Source organism: Lagopus muta, chromosome 4, assembly GCF_023343835.1.
Source record: "Lagopus muta isolate bLagMut1 chromosome 4, bLagMut1 primary, whole genome shotgun sequence".
Taxonomy (NCBI): Eukaryota; Metazoa; Chordata; class Aves; order Galliformes; family Phasianidae; genus Lagopus; species Lagopus muta.
This window is the reverse complement of record NC_064436.1, coordinates 887501-894104: the sequence shown is the minus strand read 5'-3', so window position 1 is coordinate 894104 and position 6604 is coordinate 887501.

The window sequence follows — 6604 nt, the reverse complement described above, 5'->3', positions numbered from 1 at the left end:
ATTTATTCTTGGAAATATATTTCTTTGCTTGCTATGAATCAGTTAATACTGAGGCATGATATTTTGCTGTGCTAGTGCACTTTATTGAATGTATCAAAGTACATAAGACATATTGATATTGTAACAAGTAAACACAGAAACAAAGACTGTGTCTAAAAAACCATTCCAAAGTTTTAGGAAGGAAGGATTATTATAGAATTCTGAGACTGCCTGATACAAGAAGAAAATGGTTTAGGCAGATTCACATCATTTGACTTAACACACTCATTCTATATAAAAGAATTTAATCTCCAAGACTGGCAAGCCGAATTTTTAACAGGAACACTACTACGCAAATCAAAGAGCACTTCTGTTGTCATGCTATGTACTAACTGCCAGACACTTGTTTGCTTTACAAAATATGCATTAATTTATCAAATTACCCCGCAAAATAAACAAAACTGAAGAAAACCTAAGCATTTAAAGTGGTTAGGATTTGTCAAAGAAAAAATAGAAAAGGTTCAAAAGTAGCAAATCCAATTTTTGGTTCTTCAGAAACAAGCTCATTTCAGGTAAAAGCTATTAGCTACTGCTATGTAAAGAAAATACAATTGATAATGTTCAGTGTTACAAATAAGAACTAATTTTGAAAAGATAACTAGTGGATTTCATGATGGCATGACTACATGAGCGGATGAGGAAAATGCTTGATGTCATCTACCTTAAGGTCAGCAGAGACTTGGACATAGTCCCCATCATATCCTTCTTTTCAAATTCAAAATGTGTGGATTTGAAAGGTGGACTGATGAACAAAGTTTAGTCTAGTCATACCTTGAGAGTGGTGGTCATTGGCTCAATGTCTGGCTAGAGAAGTAACAAGTGGTGCTCCTCAGGGGTCGCTCTTTAATATCTTCAGCAGTGACATTGACAGTGGGATCGAGTACATTCTCATCAAGTTTGTGGATGACAGCAAGCTATGTGATAAGGTGAAGATGACTGAGGGATGGGATGCCACTGAGAGAGACTTAGCCAGCCTTTGTCAGTGGGACAAGGAGAAGCTCATGAGGTTCAAAAAATCCAAGTGCAGGGTACTGCACATGGGTAATGGCAACCAACCCCTTGTATCAGCACAAGTTGAAGGATGTCAGGACAGAGAACAGCCCTGCCACAATGGGCATAGGGATACTAGTAAGTAGCAAGTGGACATGAAGTAGCAGTGTGTACCCTCACAGCCCAGAAAGCCACTCCTGTCCTGGACTGCACCAAAAGAATCGTGGTCAGCAGGTCAAGGTAGATGATCCTGCCCCTCTGCTCTGCCTTGGTGAGACCACATCTGGAGTACTCCATCCTGAATGCAACCCTAGCATACTGCTGACCGTCCCTGTTTTGTATCGTCAGAAAAGTGTTACTATTGCCATGAAGTGACATATTACCTTTCATTAACCCTTACATTTCCTAGATGATTGTGTTTTGTCTCCTTTTGTGACATTCATTCGTCACCCTCTCAGTTGGAGGACTGATAGGATTGAGATCTTACTTCTTCAGAAGTGATCTTACTTCTTTAGAAGTTTAAAGCAACTATTTCTTCTTCCTGGTGATTATAGCGATAGTGAATCTTTCAACTGAAATGTAAAACTCGGGGGTGTTGTAGAATAAATAGAGTAGATATGCTAAGCCAGTTTAAGTGACAACACTTTTTGGGAAGAGAGGATAAAGATAAGGAATGAAGCAAGTCATTAATCTGAGCAAAAGTGAAAAAAAAAAAAAAAAAATCAGGGGAGCAGAAAAATGAATAGATAGGGCACGCACAAATCAATAGCAGGACTGTCATTGAACTCAAAAGGAGGCAAGTTTTGTTCCTAAAGAAGGACAATTTTTGCAATGACCCTCATTGTCCACTTTGCATCATATCTCTTTGAAATTCTAGGCCCCTTTCTTCCATCTTGAATGCAGGATTGCATATATGCAATACTGTGAAACAAGAACATTCTGCCTCTAAAACAATTTTGCTCACACTTCCACCTGCTCACCCTGCCACATCATCTGCCTCCTGGAGCAGCCCAGCCTGGCCAAGGGGTGGATGGGGCCAGGCTGAATGAATGAATGAATGAATGAATGAATGAATGAATGAATGAATGAATGAATGAATGAGGCCTTATACATACTTCTATAATTAGTCCAAGCACAGTAATTTTTTTTCCCTACAGGTTAAAGACTGCTGATTAGCTGCTTACTTTTTAGAAAGTTCTCTGTCCTTAGTATTTACACGAGTCTTTTTCTGACCTGCCGTAAGCCCGTTAGTCCAAACCAGATAAGGAGTCTAATTTTACAGCTGGAGATAGTGTAACACTGTTACTAGTTGATACTTGCTATGTCATTGCATTCTAGGATTATGTAATAAACAAAAGAACTGCCTCATAGAAGAGAAGGACTTATTAATTACAATGCAGTAGTGATCTTGTTTTTGGTGTTATTATTGCATATGTATATCTGCCTTTGCATTGTTAGTTCTAGAAGATACTGTCTACAGGTATTGCTGACAATTAAAAAAAAAAATAAAAAATTACAATTCTTATTTATTCTTGGAAATATATTTCTTTGCTTGCTATGAATCAGTTAATACTGAGGCATGATATTTTGCTGTGCTAGTGCACTTTATTGAATGTATCAAAGTACATAAGACATATTGATATTGTAACAAGTAAACACAGAAACAAAGACTGTGTCTAAAAAACCATTCCAAAGTTTTAGGAAGGAAGGATTATTATAGAATTCTGAGACTGCCTGATACAAGAAGAAAATGGTTTAGGCAGATTCACATCATTTGACTTAACACACTCATTCTATATAAAAGAATTTAATCTCCAAGACTGGCAAGCCGAATTTTTAACAGGAACACTACTACGCAAATCAAAGAGCACTTCTGTTGTCATGCTATGTACTAACTGCCAGACACTTGTTTGCTTTACAAAATATGCATTAATTTATCAAATTACCCCGCAAAATAAACAAAACTGAAGAAAACCTAAGCATTTAAAGTGGTTAGGATTTGTCAAAGAAAAAATAGAAAAGGTTCAAAAGTAGCAAATCCAATTTTTGGTTCTTCAGAAACAAGCTCATTTCAGGTAAAAGCTATTAGCTACTGCTATGTAAAGAAAATACAATTGATAATGTTCAGTGTTACAAATAAGAACTAATTTTGAAAAGATAACTAGTGGATTTCATGATGGCATGACTACATGAGCGGATGAGGAAAATGCTTGATGTCATCTACCTTAAGGTCAGCAGAGACTTGGACATAGTCCCCATCATATCCTTCTTTTCAAATTCAAAATGTGTGGATTTGAAAGGTGGACTGATGAACAAAGTTTAGTCTAGTCATACCTTGAGAGTGGTGGTCATTGGCTCAATGTCTGGCTAGAGAAGTAACAAGTGGTGCTCCTCAGGGGTCGCTCTTTAATATCTTCAGCAGTGACATTGACAGTGGGATCGAGTACATTCTCATCAAGTTTGTGGATGACAGCAAGCTATGTGATAAGGTGAAGATGACTGAGGGATGGGATGCCACTGAGAGAGACTTAGCCAGCCTTTGTCAGTGGGACAAGGAGAAGCTCATGAGGTTCAAAAAATCCAAGTGCAGGGTACTGCACATGGGTAATGGCAACCAACCCCTTGTATCAGCACAAGTTGAAGGATGTCAGGACAGAGAACAGCCCTGCCACAATGGGCATAGGGATACTAGTAAGTAGCAAGTGGACATGAAGTAGCAGTGTGTACCCTCACAGCCCAGAAAGCCACTCCTGTCCTGGACTGCACCAAAAGAATCGTGGTCAGCAGGTCAAGGTAGATGATCCTGCCCCTCTGCTCTGCCTTGGTGAGACCACATCTGGAGTACTCCATCCTGAATGCAACCCTAGCATACTGCTGACCGTCCCTGTTTTGTATCGTCAGAAAAGTGTTACTATTGCCATGAAGTGACATATTACCTTTCATTAACCCTTACATTTCCTAGATGATTGTGTTTTGTCTCCTTTTGTGACATTCATTCGTCACCCTCTCAGTTGGAGGACTGATAGGATTGAGATCTTACTTCTTCAGAAGTGATCTTACTTCTTTAGAAGTTTAAAGCAACTATTTCTTCTTCCTGGTGATTATAGCGATAGTGAATCTTTCAACTGAAATGTAAAACTCGGGGGTGTTGTAGAATAAATAGAGTAGATATGCTAAGCCAGTTTAAGTGACAACACTTTTCTGGAAGAGAGGATAAAGATAAGGAATGAAGCAAGTCATTAATCTGAGCAAAAGTGAAAAAAAAAAAAAATCAGGGGAGCAGAAAAATGAATAGATAGGGCACGCACAAATCAATAGCAGGACTGTCATTGAACTCAAAAGGAGGCAAGTTTTGTTCCTAAAGAAGGACAATTTTTGCAATGACCCTCATTGTCCACTTTGCATCATATCTCTTTGAAATTCTAGGCCCCTTTCTTCCATCTTGAATGCAGGATTGCATATATGCAATACTGTGAAACAAGAACATTCTGCCTCTAAAACAATTTTGCTCACACTTCCACCTGCTCACCCTGCCACATCATCTGCCTCCTGGAGCAGCCCAGCCTGGCCAAGGGGTGGATGGGGCCAGGCTGAATGAATGAATGAATGAATGAATGAATGAATGAATGAATGAATGAATGAATGAATGAATGAATGAGGCCTTATACATACTTCTATAATTAGTCCAAGCACAGTAATTTTTTTTCCCTACAGGTTAAAGACTGCTGATTAGCTGCTTACTTTTTAGAAAGTTCTCTGTCCTTAGTATTTACACGAGTCTTTTTCTGACCTGCCGTAAGCCCGTTAGTCCAAACCAGATAAGGAGTCTAATTTTACAGCTGGAGATAGTGTAACACTGTTACTAGTTGATACTTGCTATGTCATTGCATTCTAGGATTATGTAATAAACAAAAGAACTGCCTCATAGAAGAGAAGGACTTATTAATTACAATGCAGTAGTGATCTTGTTTTTGGTGTTATTATTGCATATGTATATCTGCCTTTGCATTGTTAGTTCTAGAAGATACTGTCTACAGGTATTGCTGACAATTAAAAAAAAAAATAAAAAATTACAATTCTTATTTATTCTTGGAAATATATTTCTTTGCTTGCTATGAATCAGTTAATACTGAGGCATGATATTTTGCTGTGCTAGTGCACTTTATTGAATGTATCAAAGTACATAAGACATATTGATATTGTAACAAGTAAACACAGAAACAAAGACTGTGTCTAAAAAACCATTCCAAAGTTTTAGGAAGGAAGGATTATTATAGAATTCTGAGACTGCCTGATACAAGAAGAAAATGGTTTAGGCAGATTCACATCATTTGACTTAACACACTCATTCTATATAAAAGAATTTAATCTCCAAGACTGGCAAGCCGAATTTTTAACAGGAACACTACTACGCAAATCAAAGAGCACTTCTGTTGTCATGCTATGTACTAACTGCCAGACACTTGTTTGCTTTACAAAATATGCATTAATTTATCAAATTACCCCGCAAAATAAACAAAACTGAAGAAAACCTAAGCATTTAAAGTGGTTAGGATTTGTCAAAGAAAAAATAGAAAAGGTTCAAAAGTAGCAAATCCAATTTTTGGTTCTTCAGAAACAAGCTCATTTCAGGTAAAAGCTATTAGCTACTGCTATGTAAAGAAAATACAATTGATAATGTTCAGTGTTACAAATAAGAACTAATTTTGAAAAGATAACTAGTGGATTTCATGATGGCATGACTACATGAGCGGATGAGGAAAATGCTTGATGTCATCTACCTTAAGGTCAGCAGAGACTTGGACATAGTCCCCATCATATCCTTCTTTTCAAATTCAAAATGTGTGGATTTGAAAGGTGGACTGATGAACAAAGTTTAGTCTAGTCATACCTTGAGAGTGGTGGTCATTGGCTCAATGTCTGGCTAGAGAAGTAACAAGTGGTGCTCCTCAGGGGTCGCTCTTTAATATCTTCAGCAGTGACATTGACAGTGGGATCGAGTACATTCTCATCAAGTTTGTGGATGACAGCAAGCTATGTGATAAGGTGAAGATGACTGAGGGATGGGATGCCACTGAGAGAGACTTAGCCAGCCTTTGTCAGTGGGACAAGGAGAAGCTCATGAGGTTCAAAAAATCCAAGTGCAGGGTACTGCACATGGGTAATGGCAACCAACCCCTTGTATCAGCACAAGTTGAAGGATGTCAGGACAGAGAACAGCCCTGCCACAATGGGCATAGGGATACTAGTAAGTAGCAAGTGGACATGAAGTAGCAGTGTGTACCCTCACAGCCCAGAAAGCCACTCCTGTCCTGGACTGCACCAAAAGAATCGTGGTCAGCAGGTCAAGGTAGATGATCCTGCCCCTCTGCTCTGCCTTGGTGAGACCACATCTGGAGTACTCCATCCTGAATGCAACCCTAGCATACTGCTGACCGTCCCTGTTTTGTATCGTCAGAAAAGTGTTACTATTGCCATGAAGTGACATATTACCTTTCATTAACCCTTACATTTCCTAGATGATTGTGTTTTGTCTCCTTTTGTGACATCCATTCGTCACCCTCTCAGTTGGAGG